Below are 20153 nucleotides of genomic sequence, written 5' to 3' on the forward strand. Positions count from 1 at the left end.
CAAAATAATCCAGCAAACTTAATTCCAGAATAGTAATCTGAAGCCAGGTCACCCAGGGGTGGCCAAACTTGTTTAACATATGAACCATTTAGAATAAATGTCAGATTTTAGAGCCACTAAAACATTAATGTTAGATGTTTGAGAGAAGGAAGGAAGGAAACTTTAATTTCAAATGCATTCTCCAAGCTTCCAGCTGGCTTGACTTGGATAAGTGATTTAAAGAGACAAATGACTTCTCTAAGCCATCTGACTGGGTGATGGGGACTTCAAGAGCCGCACAATATGTGTGAAAAAGCCACATATGGCTCCCAAGCCACAGTTTGGTCACTGCTGTCCTAGTCTGACACTCCAACCACAACATGACACTAGCTCCTGGAGCTGATCTTGTCTGTGTAGTCAAGTAGACTACATCAAGATCCACATTCTAGTGCATTCCCCAATAATATTTTGATTTATTAGTCCTGCTCACCAACCCAAAGCTTTAATCCTCCAAGAAAATTTGTATAGCTTACCCTTGATACCAGCACACTACCCACTGAAATGAACCAGTCTAATTTTAGACAGAAAAGTCAGAATCATCAATCATTCTAAAATTGTGATCAATTAGGACTACATATGGGTCTTAATTGTATATTGTAACTAAGGTAGGATGACAGGCCAAAACTAACAGCAAGATATGCCAAACTGGAAGAAAATTTTTTTTATCAACAACAGCACTCCCTTTATTGATTTTCTTCTCCTCCTTTTTAGTTTTCTCCTCAATGCTAAAAGTAGAAATCTCTTTAATTTCCTCAACAATGGAAATCCACAATTCCTACTTTAAAAAAAATACAGTTCTGGCTAACTTTCCACACCTTGAGAGTTCAATGCCAACGGAGAATCTGTGCATGAGCTGTTGATATCCTATAGGCTGGGTGTTCCTAGATATTCTTTTTCAGGGAAAGCCCAATTATACCTTTGAAAAGTCCAGGTCCTGTGCACAATGAGACAAGTTAAACCTGTTCTGTAACTCCACTTTCCTGCCTGGTGTCTAATCCAGTGATGTAACAACTGTCTCCTCTTGTGCTAGCTGTCTGCTGTCTGGGGGATGCCCTATTATTTCTCTCTGTGGGGAAAAACTGGCAGATAGGGAATGATTCTCAGCAGGGAAACAGAAAGAAGGGAAAAGATTTGCCCCTCCCAATCTTCTACCTCCAATTTCAGCCTTTGATGGCTGTTCTCCATTTGTTTAAAAAAAACCTGGAAAAAAATAATGGCATTGCCTTTCATATATAGTATAGCCATAAATCAAAGCCTTTTCAGTTAACATTTACTCACATTCCTTTAGCATGCTTCCCCGCATTTCTCTAAATATTTCCAAACAGTGATTATCTCAAGACAGACAAATCAGAAAGAAACATGATAATCTGTACCCATCCCCTCAGCAGTGGCACTAATACTGTCTGTCCTTGTACATGAAAGTGGCCTCACAATGTTCCTTACTATTTTTTAAAATACTTCTTTCATAGTATTTACAGCATTCTCAAACATAACACTGCTGTATATTCCCTTCTAGTCAATTTCAGTGCAATATCCCATCTCCAACATGACTGCAGGGCACTCACTGCTAACTGGGAAACAGTCTTTTTCTCATGTTTTAAAAAAGATTCATAAGACATAGCTGTGTGTGGGAGTGCTGCCATACAGGAATAACTCTACTTGAGATTAAAATCTCCCTTCCCCAAATGGAACCTGTAGGTAAGCTGGAGTTTCTTCTGCTTTGCTGCATACTTAATGCTTGCTCTGGCTGGAAAAGACAATAACACTAGGAAAAGTTGAAAGCAGCAGGGAAAGAGGAAGACCCAACACGAGATGGATTGAGTCAATAAAGGAAGCCATGGCCTTCAGTTTACAAGATCTGAGGAAGGCTGTTGACAACATGATGTTTGGTGGGCCATTCATTCATAGGGTAACCATAAGTTGGAAGTGACTTTGCAGCCCTTAACACACACACACCACTTGCTATTTTTGTTCTATGCTTTACAAAAACTGAGCATCAGTTTTGGGGCAGTTTGACATGATGATCGTTTCCTACTAATTGCTCTAGCTTGTAAGATGCCTATCAGGCTCTTTGGAAGATCAAGTGAACTCTAAGATGATTTCTGTGTCTCATGGCATCGCTGAGGTCAGACTCTGGAGAGAACAAGTGCTTTAAGTATGAGCACATAAGCAAGGAGGAATTCCTCCCCTATAAAAAAGAGTCTGTTGTGATATTTGGAGACCAGGTAAACATGAAGATATATAGTAGAGTCAGAAGTGGAGTTGCATAGGGTCATAAATACCACAAAACACATCCAGAAATGCCACAAATACTATCCCACGTGTGTGTAAAATGCCATCAAGTCACAGCTGACTTATATCAACCCCATAGAGTTTTCAAGGCAAGTGAGATGCAGAAGTGGTTTGCCATTGCTTTCCTCTGCAAAGTCTTCCTTAGTGGTCTCCCATCCAAGTACTGACCCTGCTTAGCTTCCAAGATCTGACAAGATCAGACTATACACCACCATTCCATATTCCATGCCATAACATACCATATCAGTTCTATGTTCAATGTATTTATTTATTTTATTCGATTTTTAGCCCACTCTTCCTGCAGAACTGGCTCAAGGCGGGTTACATTGACCTATCCCTATAAGTGGCTTTAAGTCTTCTTAGGCTGGTGTATCTCAAATAGATGTGATGGGCTAGCAAAGGAAATGCTTCTTGAAAAAAGCCAGTCTGTATCTCACACAGTAGGTGAGTAACAAGTGCATGTTCATCATGTGTAGAGGAAAAAAATTCTGGAAACATCCTCAACTATAATCAGTTGAATGCCCATCCCTGGGCCAGGCAGGAAACAGGCCTACTGCCAAGAACTGTGCTCCACCCATACAGTAGCAAGGAACAGAACATGTAATGACATTGACCTATCCCTGTGACTTTAAGTCTTCTTAGGTTGATGTACTGTGTACATGCAGAATGTGGCAAAGTTCAAAGTTATTAGTGTCACTGGACAGAAGGAGGAGGAGGAGGACGGAGGAGGAGGAGGAGGAAGAAGAAGATATTGGATTTATATCCCACCCTATACTATTAATCTCAGAGTTTCAGAGCCATCACAATCTCCTTTACCTTCCGGCAAAACCAGAAGAGAAAAAAGCAGACGTATTTGGTTCTGAAAGTGGCTCCCTCTACCACATAGACCCCTACTGTTCCAGACATGCTGTTTTAAAAGGGAGCCCCAGTAGGGGGAGGAGAAGCAGCAACTGACTATTCCCCCAGGGGCACTCAAGGCATTAATTTGTCCCCATGGTAGCCAGGTGCTGGGCTAGCAGGCGACACTGAGACAAGGTCTTTGAGCTTGGAAGGGGAACTGGGAGTCCTGGTCCTCTCTGTGGGAAACCCCTATATTAAGGTTGCTAATCCCCAGTTGGAGGCAGGGGATCCCCTAGTTTTGAGGCCCTCCCCCTGTTTCGGGGTCATCAGAAAGCGAAGGGGGGAAATGTCTGCTGGCTGGGCACTCCATTATACCCTATGGAGACCGATTCTCATAGGGTATAATGGAGAATTGATCCATCAGTATCTGAGGCTCTGGGAGGCTGTTTTTTGAGGCAGAAACACCAAATTTTCAGCAAAGCATCTGGTTTCTCTCCTCAAAACACTTCCTCCCCAAGTTTCAAAAAGATTGGACAAGGGGGTCCAGTTCTATAAGCCCCAAAAGATGGTGCCCCTATCCATTATTCCAAATGGAGGGAAAGCATTTAAAAGGTGTGGTGTCCTTTTAAATGTGATTGCCAGAACTCCCTTCGACTTTCAGTCATGCTTGTCACACCCTTGCTCCTGGCTCCACCCCCAAAATTCCCAGATATTTCTAGAGCTGGATTTGGCAATCCTACCCTATATTGATCAGGTGGTGGCAGCAGCTACTGGGAGAAAGAAAAGTCAATTCCTTCTAGGGGAGTTGGGAACCCCAAGGAGGGCAAGTCCGGCAGGCCAAAGTAGGCACATTCTGCCACATATGGTATCACAAACATTACCACACACATAGCAGAGCTCTTCAGCCCTTTTACAATTCCTTCACAAAAGGCCATTAGCATGCAGTCTGCATACAGACTGTCACAACAATTGTGTTCATGTGGTTTTTCACTCGCGACAATTTTACATGCTTGGTTGTACAGATGAGTGTGACAGAGTCCAACAACTTGGTTGTACACTATATGCAGCAAAAACACACAACCTTATATGTAACATTATTAAACATGACAATCTATCCACAGGTTTTATATTAATTTCAATACAGAATTAACTTCTACATCTACCCATCCCGTAGTTCATGAAATAGTATATGAATGGTATATGTGTATACAAAAAGTACCAAAATAATAAATGGCTGCAAGCATATTGGTATGCAAGCCCATACACTATGGAATAGTTGTAGCAGGGTGCAGGTATGTATGCGTATTGTAAGCATTTATTGGTCAGTGTGTAAGCATAGTGCACGTGAGTATTCTATGTGTGTATGCAATCATATATGCATGAGCATTCAGAGCGCACTGTTTGATCTATACATGAGCGCAAGTCCCACCCTCATCCCTTCACGTAGTTTCTCCTCTCTTCTCACATCAAAGACTAGCTAAAAATGCCTTTTGCTATTTCAAGAAGGGACACGTCAAGAGCCTTCACAGTCCACACTCACAAAAACATTCCGCAAATAAATATTTAAACGATGCCACTGTCCTGCGCCCCGAACCCCCTTCTCCAGTCTCATTGCCAGGTAGGCTCACCTGTTCAGACCGGAGTAAAGGCTACCCCCACTAAAGTTCAGTGCCAAGTCCTGCTCTGCCAATCCCAACTCTGTTGCCGAGGCTTGGCAGGCTAGCTGACGTTGCTGTGGAAACAACGAAACGTTGAGCGCTCACAACCGCATTGACGTCAGTACGTCGTATCCACGGTAACCACCCCTGCGACGTCACTACCCCTTCTCCCTTCCCTTTCAGAAACCGGTGAGCGACGCACAGCGAGGCGTCACCAAGCTGGGAGGAAGGAAAGAAGGCGGCCCTGGTTGTCATAACAGCAGTGGGGCTCGGTCACCAAAGCAATGAGAAGGGTAGGACCTAGTTGCCTTGGCAGCGGGAGGAACTGTTTTGTTTTGGGTCGAGTGTTCCGATCAAGTAAAGTGCGAGCGCAGGGCAACAGGGGTGTTTGCGGTACCAAGGACCCCACAGGGAGCGAGTTTGTTTTGTCTTCTAAGGTTTTTGTGGTCGGGCGTGTTTCAGTTTTACGCCCTAGACAACAACTGGTGGAAAGGGACTCGGAATCCCCTGTTATCTCTAGGGCAAAGGTGAATGTCAGGGATGCCGACAGCCTCCGCAATAGAACAGGGCACGGGATGTCTGTATGTTTTCGACGGCTAAATTTGGTATGTGGGGTAGGCCGCTGTATGCTCCACCCTCCAGGCAGAGAAGCAGGAAGAAACACAGATGTACACGAAAAAGAGAAACCCCTACTCTGGCGCACCCCTCAACAACCTCTCATCTTCAGGACAATCGACATATTTCTCCTGTTGTTTCTTAGGTAATGCTGTAATTATAAAAATACTTTTCAGGAAGGTCCCGTTAAATAAGCAGAGAGGCAGTTTGGTGTAGTGGTTAAGTGCAGATTTTAATCTGGGAATACCTGGTTTGATTCCCCACTCTTCCACAAACAGCTGCTGGGTGATCTTGAATCAGTCACAAGCTCTGTCAGCTGTTCTCTCAAGAGCAGTTCTGCAGCTACCTCACAGAATGTTGTGGGGAGAAGAAAGGAAAGGAGGTTGTAAACCATTCTGAGATGGGTGGGGTATAAATCCAGTCTGCTCCTCCTCTTGTTTCCAAGTACATCTACTCAGACTGATTTGCTCTCAGAGAAAGCCAACAGAATCTACACTCCTAAAGATGCAGAACCTTTCAAAAAGATGAAGCAACATGGTTCAAACCGGTGTATTATACATAAACTGATGTGTGATATGGTAAGGCATCCACTTGAGCAGGCATTATTTGGTAAAACATGTTAATATTTTAAAATTTCTTTATAACCTTTCCACCCAGCTTAGGGTCCCTAAGGCAGCAAACAATCAAAACATTAAAATAACATTTAAAATAAAGTATACATAAAATACTTAAATGTTTCAACAAAAATATATAGACATACAAATGCAACACAACCAGGGAGGAGGGCCAATAAGAGTCACTGGGGTAAAAAAAGGTAAAGGTAGTCCCCTGTGCAAGCACCAGTTGTTTCTGGCTTTGGGGTGACATCGCATCATGTCATTTTCATGGCAGACTTTTTTATAGGGTGGTTTGCCGTTGCCTTCCCCAGTTATCTATTCTACACTTTCTCTCCAGCAAGCTGGGTACTCATTTTACCAACTTTGGAAAGATGGAAGGCTGAGTCAACCTTGAGCCAGCTACCTGAACTCAGCTTCCGCCGGGTCCAAACTCAGGTCATGAGCAGAGAGCTTGGACTGCAGTACTGCAGCTTTACCACTCTGCGCCACAGGTCTCTATTCACTGGGGGTATGCCAAACAAAAAAGTCTTCACCTGTTGGTAGAAGGATAGAGGGAAACAAACAAGCTCAGTTGGCACCACAACTGAGAGGGCCCTTTATTGGATTGTCCCATGTCTAGCCTGAAAAGCAGGGGCACCAGAAGTAGGGCCTCCAAAGATAACTAGAGTGGACTGATAGGTTTATATGGGAGAATGTGGTCCTTCAAGAATTTTATCTTATAATAATATATTTCAAGCCACTTTTTTTGTGAATTGAAATCAAAGCAGTTCACAAGTACTAAAAGGATTGGCAACCTCCGGGCAGCACCTGGACATCTGCTATCACAATTGATTTCTAGACAACCACAATCAGTTCCTCTGGAGAAAATGGCTGCTTTGGAAGTTGGTTTCTTTGGCATTATACTCTACTGAAGTCCCTCACCTCCCCAAACCCTGCCCTCTCAGACTCCACCCCCAAATCTCCAGGTATTTCCAAACTGGCAAGCCTAACAAAAAGGAACAGCTAAGTAAAAAAAGCTATCCATAGCACTTATTAATTATTAAATTATTATTTGCAAGTTGATTCACTGCATAACTATTCTGCAATAAGCAAAACACATGGATGGTAGTCATCTCATTTATATAGAATATCTTGGTTTTTAAATGTCTGGCTTACTAGTCATACATTGCAGAGCACAGTAGTAAAACTTTTAGCATGCATTTTTATCTGCCATTATTTTATTGTAATCTCACAATAAAGTTTTCTTTAAACCTCCAGCCCTTGGAACTATGATAATTTCAGAACCTTCATGAATGTGAAGAAAGACTTCAGAATCAGACACTTTAAAAAATTCATAAAGCAAGTAGCAAATACTAAGAATTTAGGATTGTTTAAAACAGCCTTTTATTTCAGAATTGTGTTATTTGAGGAGCTGAGGAGCATGGGAACAGTTGGAGTTGGTAACACTGCATGTCTGCCACGCACACAGGGAACAGTCTCTAGTCAGGGAGGAAGAAGAAGATGATGATGATCAGGGCTTTTTTTTAGCAGAAATGCACAGGATCAGAGTTCTGGCTGGCTTGGTGTCAGGAGTGTGGCCTAATATGCAAATGAGTTGTTGGGCTTTTTCTACAAAAAACCTTATGTAAAACAATGGTGATGTTAGGGGGTATGGCCTAGTATTCAAATGAATTCCTGCTGGGCTTTTTCTACAAAAAAAGCCATGATGATGATGTTGGATTTATATCCCACCCTATTCTCTGAATCTCAGAACAGTCATAATCCCCCCCACACACATACAACAGACACCTGTGAGGTAGGTGGGGCTGAGAGAGCTCTTATAGCAGCTGCCCTTTAAAGGACAACTATGAGAGCTATGGCTGACCCAAGGCCATTCCAGCAGCTTCAAGTGGAGGAGTGTGGAATCAAACCTGGTTCTTCCAGATAAGAATCTGCACACTTAACCACTATACCAAACTGGCTCCCTACAAGTAGTTCCCAGGATGATGCTACCGAGTATAATTGAAATCACATATGCTCAATGAGTTATGACAATTTTGAATGCTTGACAAACTAGGAAATAAATACTGCCTAGTGATTGAAGGTGTGGTTTTGAGGTAGAGGCACCTGGGCACTGACCCAGTTTGATATCTTTCTGTATCTTATCCTCTTTTTAACCTTCAGGTGCCAACACATTTTCTCAGGCTCCTGGTGTGATTGTTGCTATATGTTTTATTCCAACTCTGTTTGGTTTGGCAGATAATTGAATGCAGGGTCAGTTTAAACTTGTTCTTGCACCACACCTAAGTACTTGTTTGCACATTTTACATATGGGTTTTCCTTTACCTTGGATCTCTGGGTTGGCTGGGAACTAACATCAGCTCCTCATAGCAAACCATGAACTCCCTGCTTTCCCCAAGTTTTGAGTATGCAACAGAAGCAAAGAATAGTTATCTGTATGATGATAAGTCTATATTCATCCAATTTATTTAGAAGTGTGCCCCATTCTAGGGTTTCAGGTCTGCTCCTCATGGGAAGACAGAATATGGATATATACCGCTGGATAAACCCTCAGTCTCACTTCCTATATTCCCACACCTTCTCCCTTAACCCCATGACAAGTAAGATCACACCCAAATCCTAAATTTTCTCTATACCTTCCTGTTGCACCAGCTTTTATCCCTTAGTCTTACAGGATGAAAACTTATCTGTTCTATCGGTCTTTTTACCAGCCCCTGCTACTGTGCTTTTACCAGCCTTTTGATCTGCAGGCTTTAATTATTTATTTAGATATTTACACCCTGGTTTTTACTTCAATGGAAACTCAAAGTGACTTATAACATTATCCTCCTGTATCTTCATGCTGCAGAAAACTTCACCTACTGATTTCTACAGATAATGTTGTTGTTAAAGGTTTAAGGGGGAGGGCGGGGCGACGCGGGTAATGGCAGACGCTTGAAGAAGAGTCTCCCGGCTGTCTGTCCCCTCGCGCTCCCCCCGCTCCTGTTCATCGTGCTGATTCTACTCGGGTATGGGCAAACGCAGTGTCGGAATCTCTAAGGCAACTAAAAAGACCTCTTCCACAATGCAAAAGGTACTGACCTTCCCTCCAGTGAGCCCTGAAGTTCCCACTCCTTCTCCTGGGCCTTCTATCATCTTAAAAATGGCGTCCAGCTCCTCCCCCAGCCCAGATGAAACCTCTCTACTAACTTCCCAAACTTTCCATACTGCCATATCACGTTTGGAGGAGACCATTGGGGACAAAATCTCCAATGCAATCGCCCCCATACAGTCTGAGCTTAAAAAAATAAATGAAACATTAATGGCAGTAACCCAAACTGCTGATGCAGCATTTGAAATGGCCACCAAGGCTCAGGACACTGGAAAACCTCCAGCGCTCAGACCTCTGGCTCCATGAAAAGGTGCTCTATTTGGACAATAAATTAAGGGTGGCAAATTTGAAATTTAGAGGGCTGCCTGAGCAGGCTGAAGAGAACCAGGAGATCAGATCTTTTATTGCATCTTGGCTTGCTTCTGCTCTTAATATTCAAGATGGCATCGCTCCTCTTATTGACTCTGCCTATCGCTTAGGTGCCTTACAACCAAACTCAAAAGACTTTCCACGTGACATTCTGTCTACGATCCCAGATTCCAGGACCAGAACCATGATACTACGGAAAGCCCGTTCTGAAGAGGGCTTACTCTACAAGGGAAAGAAGATCCTAGTCTTGGCTGATTTTCCCCCAGAAACTTTGCAATACAGAAAAGACATGAAACCTATTTTAAATCTACTAGCTGAACATAAGATCCGTTTTCGTTGGTCCTCGCCTACTCAAATCCTAGTGGTTCATCAGGGTCTCTGACTGACAGCTTTCAGCTTTGCCTCTGGGTGTGACCTCCTTAAACAACTGTACATTGAACCTCCTTCAACCACTGACCCGAACTTGGCCAATGCACTTTGCCCACCTAACTTGTCATTCTCTTCTAAGTCACGAAGACGACGCTAAGTTCATTATTTACACTCAGCTCACCTTGTGTATATCCTTGTTTCTAACATAAGATTGCTGTCCTTACCATACCCATGTCTTATTCTCACAGTTTTAAAGGGAGCGGGGGGGGGGGGGGGGTTCTTACATTCAGCTTCACTTCAAAGGGCCAGTCGGTAGGTCCCTTTTTTCTTGCCCTCCTCATATTGATTAGTTCCAACTAGTTATGCAGAGTTTTATTGTTCTCTATTTAGAGACAATGAATAGTTTAGAATGTTTTGTGTTGTGTATATTGTTGTATGTTTGCTTCTTTAAGGGGAAAAATCATTCATTGATACTGCCCATGGACTGGTTCTCTCAATTTGCTAGTTCTAATTACCGCTGACTGGATCTGTTATATTTCCGCTATGATTTGCTAAGTATGTGGATCCCCCTAGCCATGTTATGGCTTTCTCAATTCCTTTTTCTTATTCTGAAGAGTAGTCTGTGTTACATTGAGGTTTGCTTGACACACTTAGATCACGTTCAAGATTTTGAATATCAGAACTTTTTTATGCCTTTAGCAAAAAATGTATTAACCATTATATTGACTCCATATGCTCTTGTTCTTCTGTTATTTTTACTCTTAGAGATGTTGTTCGCTTTCGTCGAAGTGTGCAAGATGTTACATTACAGATGTGGTTGTTATATATCGGATTATATCCCTTGCTTCTGGCTGTGAGGAAATCTAGTTCAAGGTTAATTGGCCTCCTAGTTATGTTAGAACTCATCATTCTCATTACCTTCTAACATGTTTCTGTCATGTCAGACCTAAAGCTAATTTCTCTTAATTGTAGAGGCCTCAATAGCATTGTTAAAGTCAAAAAACTCTCTTCTGCGTTAACAAAATTACAACCTGACCTTCTCTTTTTGCAGGAAACCCATGTTAAAAAGGCAAATACCAACATCCTCCATTCAAAGTGGTTTCAAACACAATTTACAGCTGCAGGCTCATCCAAGTCTCGTGATGTGGCTATTATACTCTCTAAAAGAATTAGATTTGTACTTTTAGCCCAAGAAGTCGATCCCCTGGGAAGATATATTTTTGTAAAGGGTTTGCTTAATAACTCCCCATTTACTTTGGCTTCTTTATACACCCCCAACACAGCACAACTCACTTTCATAAAAACCACACTGTCTAGACTTGCTCTCTTCCAAGAAAGAGCAGTCATTATAGGTGGTGACTTTAACCAAATTATTGACCCTATCTGGGATAGATCCTTCAAATTACATCCCCCTGTAACCACCCCCTCAGCACCAATGCAAACTATTCTTCAAAACTTTAATTTATGCGATATTTGGAGAATCCATAATCCTGGGGTTAAAGACTACACTTATTTTTTGGCTGTGCACAATATCTTTACGAGAATCGATTATTTCCTCATTTCCCCTTCCCTACTGAATCAAGTTTCACACTCTAACATAGGCCTTAGAACTCTTTTTGATCATGCCTGGCTGGAATGTACATTAAACATTACCCCCCAAGATAGACCTATTTATAATTGGATGTTGAATAAGTCGCTTCTTTTAAACCAAGAATTCTGCACTCAAATTGAGCAAGAGATCAATCTTTATTTTGATAACAATTCTGACTGCGGGGTTTCCACGGACATAGTTTGGGATGCAATGAAAGCAGTTCTATGAAGCAAGTGCATGTCCTTGAACTTGGCCTATAAGAAAAAGAAATCAGAGCTTAAGCAACTTTTATTGGATAACATTAAATTATTGGAACAAAAACATAAGCAAACTTGTTCAAAAAAGATATATCACAAACTCATGCTAGAGAGGAAAAAGCTAGACTTAATGGAATCCTCCACCATTAGGAAGAATTTACTTTTCTTAGAGGTACTGGTAGAATCACCCCCGTTCACTGAAATTACTGTCCTGGAAACTCAAGGAAAGAAATAGGGGAAAGGCAAATTAACACTATTACTGATCACTTAGCTAAAATACATTCTTCTAATAAAAAAATTCTAGACACTTCCCACAAATACTTTCGAGAGCTGTATACGTCAACTAATCCTTCTTCTTTTTCAATAGATCACTTTTTACAAAGCCAAAACGTTCTTAGCCATTTATCTCCTGAACATCAATACTTTTTAGACTCGCCTATCTCTCCCTTAGAAGTGACTGATGCTATTAAATCTTCTAAACTTGATAAATCCCCGGGCAGGGACGGCTTACCCTCAGAGTTCTACAAGAAATTTAGTTCATCCCTAATACCCCATCTTACCTCAGCCGCAGTAGATCTAGATGATGACGATGGTGTCTACATCCGCTATCGCACCGATGGCAGCCTGTTCAACCTGAGGCGACTAAAGGCCCACTCCAAGACAATGGAAAAACTCATCCGAGAGCTACTGTTTGCTGATGATGCTGCACTCGTCTCCCACTCGGTATCAGCTCTGCAGCATATGACGTCCTGCTTTGCAGAGGCTGCCAAGCTATTCGGCCTAGAAGTTAGTCTGAAGAAGACAGAAGTTCTCCACCAGCCTGCACCCCAGGAAGATTATCACCCTCCCTGCATCACTGTGGGTGAATCAGTTCTGAAGACAGTCCAGCAGTTCAGCTACCTGGGGTGCATCATCTCAGATGCTAAGATCGACAAGGAGATCGACAACAGGCTGGCAAAGGCAAACCGTGCCTTTGGCCGACTGCACAAAAGAGTGTGGAGCAACAAGCATCTGAAAAAAGGCACAAAGATCAATGTTTACAAAGCGGTTGTGATGACAACCCTCATCTACGGCTCTGAATCGTGGGTTTTATACCGTCATCACCTGCGACTTCTTGAGCGCTTTCATCAGCGCTGCCTTCGCACCATCCTCAACATCCACTGGAGTGACTTTGTGACCAACACTGAAGTTCTCAAGCGGGCGGAGGTTACCAGCATCGAGGCACTGCTGTTGAAGACGCAGCTGCGCTGGGCAGGGCATATTTCTAGGATGGAAAACCACCGCCTTCCCAAGATTGCCCTGTATGGCGAACTCTCCACCGGCCATCGAAATAGAGGGGCACCAAAGAAGAGGTACAAGGACTCCTTGAAGAAATCCCTTGGCACCTGTCGCATCAACCATCACCAGTGGTCTGACCTAGCCTCAGATCGCAAAGCATGGAGGCACACCATCCACCAGGCTGTCTCTTCTTTTGAGAACGCACGCATAGCTGGTCTTGAGGACAAAAGGAGATTGAGGAAGAATCGCACTGCTACAGCACCAACCCTAAATCAGACTTTTCCCTGCAGCCACTGTGGCCGGACCTGCCTGTCCCGCATTGGTCTTGTCAGCCACCAGCGAGCCTGCAGCAGACGTGGACTATTGCACCCTTCTTAAATCTTCGTTCACGAAGCCAAGCCGAGAGACCTCAGTATGTAATCTAGTGATGGATTCCGGCTGTATGCCTCCTTTGTGGTCTCAGGCAAAGATAATCCTCATACCTAAAAGAGACAAAGATCCATTAAACACCAAACTTATCACCCCATCTCTTTACTTAATAACGATTATAACTTATTCACTTCCATTTTGACGGCCAGACTGAATAAAATTATAGGGTTTTATATTCATATCAACCAATCAGGATTCATTCCAAATTGAGACATCACAGATAATACGAGACAAACAATTAATTTAATACAATATTGTGCTTTTCAACATTACGAATCATGCATCCTTGCCCTTGATATTGAGAACCACTCTTTCTCCACAAAGTACTGTTTCACATGGGCTTTGGGCCAAAGTTTATGACGGTTATAGATTCTCTTTATCTATGTCCATCTGCCTTTTTACAAATTAATAGTCAACAGTCCCCTGCATTCAAACTGGAAAGAGGGACACGTCAAGGGTGCCCTCTCTCGCCACTGCTATTCGCAATGGCTATAGAGCCTTTTGCGAATATGGTTTGGCTGTCTCCAAAGATTCCTGGTGTGGCAGTTCAGGACTCTACTCTTAAAATCAGTTTGTTCGCTGATGACATTGTTTTATACATTTCAAATCCCTTGCAATCTTTGGATGTTATTTCCACTTTTTTGGATGATTTTGGTAAACTTTCTGGTCTTTGTGTTAACCATTCTAAATCAATTCTCTACCCAATTAATATTCTTCCTGCTTCCAAAAGAGAAATAAGTATTAATTACCCCTTCCACTGGGTCACTGAAACCTGGCCATATCTAGGACTAAAAATCCCCTTAAATCTCTCTGGCTTATTAAAAGTAAATTATAAAGTTACTCTAGCTGAAGTCTCCACTACATTAAAACAATGGGATAAACTGCAACTATCTTAGATGGAAAGAATTCAAATAATCAAATCTTTTATCTTTCCTAGATTTTTATATTTATTTCGGGCCCTTCCTATTGAGATACCTCAGATGGTACTAAAATCCTGGCAACAAGTACTGACCTCTTTTATTTGGAAATACAAGAAAGCCAGAATCAAAATAACAACTATCTGTCGATCACGATTAAAAGGAGGCCTGGCGGTTCCTGATATTACTCGATACTACAAAGCTGCTATTATATCACAAATGACCAAAATTTTATATCAACATCCTCCATCTGCATGGAAATTTATAGAAGAGGCCCATTTTCTCCTCTCAAATACTATGAGCTATTATGGCTCAAGAAATCTGAACATCCACTATGGCATTTTATAAACCCATTTCTCAGGGCACTTCTCTCTGTGTGGGATTTGGAACGTTCTTACTTAGCACCAGGCCTTTCTATTATTTCCTCTTTTATTGGTCAAAAATGGTTCCCCCCGGCCCAGTCACCTTCTTCCTATAAAAATCGGCGTGATTCTTCAAGAGTTTTTTTCTTTGATCTTCTCTCTTCCTTCAAACAAATTTTACCTAAAAATAAATTAGACCAAAAACTGATAACTCCATCAACTTGGTTTGAATATTTTCAAATTAGACACTTACTTCAGGACTCTACGGTGAATTCGTCATTTTCCCGTCCCAAGACTGATTTTAAACACTTGATTCTTCACCTGTATGATAAGGAAAAGACAAAAGGTCTCATTTCACGGATATATCGTATTCTTCTTTCTAAACTGGAATCCTCCCTACCCTCTTATACGACCCTGTGGCATAGGGATTGTAATATTACGCTTTCTCCAGAACAGTGGGACTAGGTTTGGGACAGTGAGATCTTACCTTCTAATATAATAAATATATCACAACAGAACTTTAAATTAATAGCTCGATGGTACCTTACACCTTCCCAGCTCTTGCATACATCCATCTCGGGCCTCTCTGATTGTTGGAGGGATTGTGGTCTTAGAGCCTCTTACATTCACTGTTGGTGGGACTATCCCAAAGTTAGACCCTTCTGGACCTCTATTTGTGCTCACCTTTCATCCTTAACGGGTATTATAATTCCCGATAATCCTACTGTGGTATTCCTTAATCATTGGTCTGGAATACAGCTGTCACGCTTTAAAAAATCCTTAATAGTTAAATTTTTAACGGCTGCAAAAACAACGGTTGCACAATCCTGGAAAAATCCTAGCAATTTGTCACTTGATACTTGGTTCCTAAAAATTTGGGAACACATAGCAATGGACAAAATCCAGGCGGCTTTAGACAACAATGACCCTTACCAAGCTTATTCCCGGTACCTGGCAATATGGCTCCCCATCTTGGAAAAAATTGACAGTGATCCGTTTTATATTAACCGGAGCTGAGAAGGCCTGGTGGAACTTTCTCCTAAGTGACATAAGGGCCCTGTGGGACTTCTTACAGTTCTGCAGGGCCTGTAAAATAGAGATGCTCTGCCAGGCGTATGATTGAGGTGGCTGGTGTCCTACTACATCAACTTCCCTTGCTCTGCCCATAGCATCATCTATTCTGTCCTGCTGTCTGCGGTTTTGCCCACTTGCCCTGGATTTGGTTTTTAGTATGCATTATACAGAAGTCTTTTTAGGTATTTATAAATTGTACTGATCATCATCTGGTTTATTGTAGGTTTTTATATCTGTAATTATGTTTTAACTGTTAAATTATTGTTTTTATTGTGTTATAACTTACGATGTAAACCGCCCTAAGCCCTGCTATGCAGGGAAAGGGTGGGATAGAAATTCAATAATAAATAAATAAAAGCAGACCAAATGACACTTAGCTCTATTTTATTGTAGCTCTTGTGAGACTTCTTGAGGAAGTTTAGTTTGTACTGCTTGTACAGAAAGTTCCCATTGGGTGATGATGTGACAGTTTCTTATCTGAGCAACTTACTACGTTGTCCAATGTCCTCCAGGCACCTAGAATGATGTTCTTGTGGGTACAGAAATGTACCAGAGAAGGCAAGGAAAGGTGATGTGAGTGACGCATGCAACTGTATTTCCTTGCATAATAGACTTGCCCAATATCTGGCTGTATCTGGATAAAAGCACTTTGATGGTTGGTTTAAGTGAAAGGAAAAATAATAAAGATGTTGGATCCTGTGATTTAATAGTAGCTTGTACTAATGGCCCTCCTCCTTGTTCTGACTCTCAATCATGTGACACCAAGAAGATATGGATCTTTCAAAAATTGCTGCTTTTTAATGTGTTTCTTTGAAATTAAATTAATTTTAGGGTGCATTTGAAAGGTTTTTTTCAATATAGCACCTGATATACAATTAACTCGGCTAGGTATAATTAACAAAGTATTTGTGCAATGTAAATTTAGACTTCCTAAATTCAGTTTACTAATTTGGGAAATCCGATCACTTGTTAAAAATTATAGCACTCACACTGAACTGCAGTTGTAGTCATATATCACCATACTATTTGCATCATGCTTACCGTAGAGAGAACTGTTCTTTTGGTAGACAACCTTGCATCTTTTCTACTTACAGCTATATTGATGTTTTATTTGCAATAAGTTGATTTTTTCTAAAAATATATAAAAGATTAAAGTGATCTCTGTATTTTTAAAAATGGAAAATAATTGTTGCACTAGCAATTCAAAATGAGCCAAATTGGGTAACATTACCAAGTGGATGGAGGGCATCAGGTACATTTGTCTTCGGCAACTAGACAAACTAGGAAAGAGTTTGTCATATCTAATAATCAAAATAAAACTTCATAGTTTGTAAATGTTTCCTTGTTAAATGGCCCAGTTTCAAACAGGGGAGGGGCCAAGATTCAATAAATAATTAAAACATAGAAGGCTGGACTTTCTTCTTTTTAACTATATAATAAGGCCAGGCCAGGTGGTACATTTTTAGGTGGGCCTGACTCTTTCTTGGTGTAGTCCACTGGCAGCTGCTGAGAACTAAACTTGAAAGTGCTACAGGTGCCCAGTTCAGATTGAGAGGGGGAGGGGCTTCCTCCCTTAGTGACATTTCCCCAGCCTGAAATGAGCCGGGGGGGGGGGGGGGCGTGTATTTGCCCTGTTTGCACTTCTTCTGCAGAGTAGGGGAAAGGGAGATAGCCAGGCAGCCCACAGATGTCAAAATGAGAAGAAATAATAGATGGAGATCAGCAAGAGCTATTCTTGGATCTGATTCTGTTCAACATGTAATGAAAGTAGGGTTGGGAAATACCAGGAGATTTTTGGGGGGTGGAGCCTGAGGAGGGTAGAGTTTGAAGAGAAGATAGACATTAATGGGTTATAATACCATAGATTTCACATTCCAAATTGGCTGTTTTCTTTACATGAACTGATCTCTGTCGCCTGAGATCAGTTGTGATCCCAGGAGATCTCCAGCCACCAGCTGGATGTTGGCAACCCTAAAATGAAAGATGTCAGTACACATGCCAGATTAATGCTTGATAGAAAACTGGGAAGTCTGTAAAAATAAATTATTTTAGAGGCTAGGCTAAAATTAAGGCAAAACTGATCTTGCTGAAGTGGGGAGCTGGGCTGATAAAATGAAATTTAGTGCTGGCAATCTGGGAAAAATACATATGTATAAGAACTCAGTACAAAAAAAATGGGATAGATAACTGTCTAAACAGGAACACTGTGCTACTCAATAGGTGGGATCTGTGATGGGCTTCTGTTTGTTCACTCACCACCATCTTTTCAGAATTGCTAGCAAACTTCCCTCCTTGTTTCTTAATTATATTGTACTGCATGTTTAATTTTTTTAAAAAGGCCACTGTACAGAAGGAATTCGTTTTTGTGAGTGTGTGTGTGTTGAAGCCAATTTTAAAACTGTGTGTGCAGCACAGAGAGCTCTGGTGTTTTAGTCATTAGAAACAATTCTTGATTCTTCCATCAGGACTCTTGATATGGCTTCCTACAGTAATTGCCTGGCTAGATAGATACTTCTCAGAGCTCACTGTCTCCTAGCAATTCCCTGGTAAGTTTCTTCCCAGCCGCTGGCTGTGTGTGACATAACCTTCCCAAGGTAAATTACCTGTTGTTCCGGAAAAAATAGACAGGAACCTCAGTACACTTAAATAGTAATAATTTGTATTATAATCTAGCCTGATCTTTCTGTGTCATAAATATGTGACTAGGAGAGCCAGTTTGGTGTAGTGGTTAAGTGTGCGGACTCTTACCTGGGAGAACCAGGTTTGATTCCCCACTCCTCCACTTGCACCTGCTGGCATGGCCTTGGGTTAGCCATAGCTCTGGCAGAGGTTGTCCTTGAAAGGACAGCTGCTGTGAGAGCCCTCTCCAGCCCCACCCACCTCACAGGGTGTCTGTTGTGTGGGAGGAAGGTAAAGGAGATTGTGAGCCGCTCTGAGACTCTTCGGAGTGGAGGGCGGGATATAAATCCAATATCTTCTTCTTCTTTCTCATAAGTAGGAGTTTGACAAGAATAAAATTGTCCTGTGTTATACCAAAGTTTCCCAGTTTGTATGGAAAGTATGATATTACAGTTATGGCCCCTTTAAAACACCTAAATGGTATTATATTATGTGCCCTTAAATATCTCATGAGGGAATATGGGTTTTGTCAGGGAAATTACTGGAACTGTAATAGGGACAAGAGTGATCTTAGCCAGAGATGAAATCTAAGAAGCTCCTGTGCTCAGAGGGAAAGTACATTGACAGAATTAAAGCTTTTAAATATATACTGCATTTTGTTTGTAATGTGCTTGTTTTAGCTTCAGAGAGGCTGCTGTGTTTTTACTTGAATAGAATATGGCTCATTCACTCCTAGCATTAAAGCAACATCATACTATTGCCACTGATTAATGTAATTGCTCCTTTACTGTGATTCACAAAGGCTGTTTGATACCATAGAAACCATTTGGAGCCATAATGGTATTTTGTGTATGGGAAATTTATTCAGTGAAGATTTGTAAATTGTGTTTTTGGTAGCTGGGCAGAACTTGAGCTTCTTTTAAAAACGCAGATCTTTCCATTTGGGTTGATATGACAAATCTTTATGTCTTTTCAGATGTTGCTTGGAATTTCACTGTGGAAATGATTGGATTTTTATAGAACCTGGTGTTCATCTTCCTGCTTTCTCTGCAGTCCCACATGGAAACTGTGTTTCCACAGGCCCACAACACAAAAGTGCTAGCAAGCTTTTAAAAGAATTTTCTAGAGTTCCAAGAGTACTCTTCCTCTTCACTATGTAGCGAGCGCTCTTTCCCATCCAAATGTCATGTGATGTGGGAGGGGCAAGAACTCTTCCCTCACTTCTCTTTTTGCTGCTGGTAAGACATCTCAGCAAGAATTGAGTTTTTTCTCTGAGGATTTAAAATTTTTTTTCCTCAGAAATCACTTCAGATGGCTTTATTTAAAAAGTGTGGTCAATGTGGAGACAAAATGGCTCTAAACAATGAGTATTTATCTTGCTTATTATGCCTCGGAGAAGGCAATAACACTGCCATGCCGGGCTTGCTGCCACCTCACACTCAAGGTGAGAGAAGGCAGAGTGGCATGTTTAAAAGCAGCTCTTTGGGAAAAAGCTCTAGCTGTGTTGGAGAAAACACCTAGAAAAAGATGAGCAAAAAACATCCAAGGGCACCATCGGTGAACTCTGCTCTGACCTTATTACTTTAGCCTACAGGATATTCCTCTGTATCCTGTTGACTTCCAAACCACTGGCAAAAAAAAATCTAAAAATAAATCCAAACACACAACCTGCACCTTGCCACACAGATCTATGTCTCCAGAAGGCAGGCTGCCTCCTCAGTGCTAGCAATCTCCAT

General features: G+C 41.6%; 1 long non-coding RNA gene across 1 annotated transcript; it reads left to right on the plus strand.

Moving 5' to 3' along the window:
* The first annotated feature begins 4945 nt into the window (after positions 1–4945).
* On the plus strand, positions 4946–19548 carry LOC132590301 (uncharacterized). Its single transcript, XR_009556662.1, has 3 exons — positions 4946–5122; positions 18264–18344; positions 19394–19548. It is a non-coding gene; the product is annotated as an uncharacterized LOC132590301 (long non-coding RNA).
* The last annotated feature ends 605 nt before the right edge of the window (positions 19549–20153 follow it).

Source organism: Heteronotia binoei, chromosome 21 (genome assembly GCF_032191835.1).
Source record: "Heteronotia binoei isolate CCM8104 ecotype False Entrance Well chromosome 21, APGP_CSIRO_Hbin_v1, whole genome shotgun sequence".
NCBI classification, from domain to species: domain Eukaryota; kingdom Metazoa; phylum Chordata; class Lepidosauria; order Squamata; family Gekkonidae; genus Heteronotia; species Heteronotia binoei.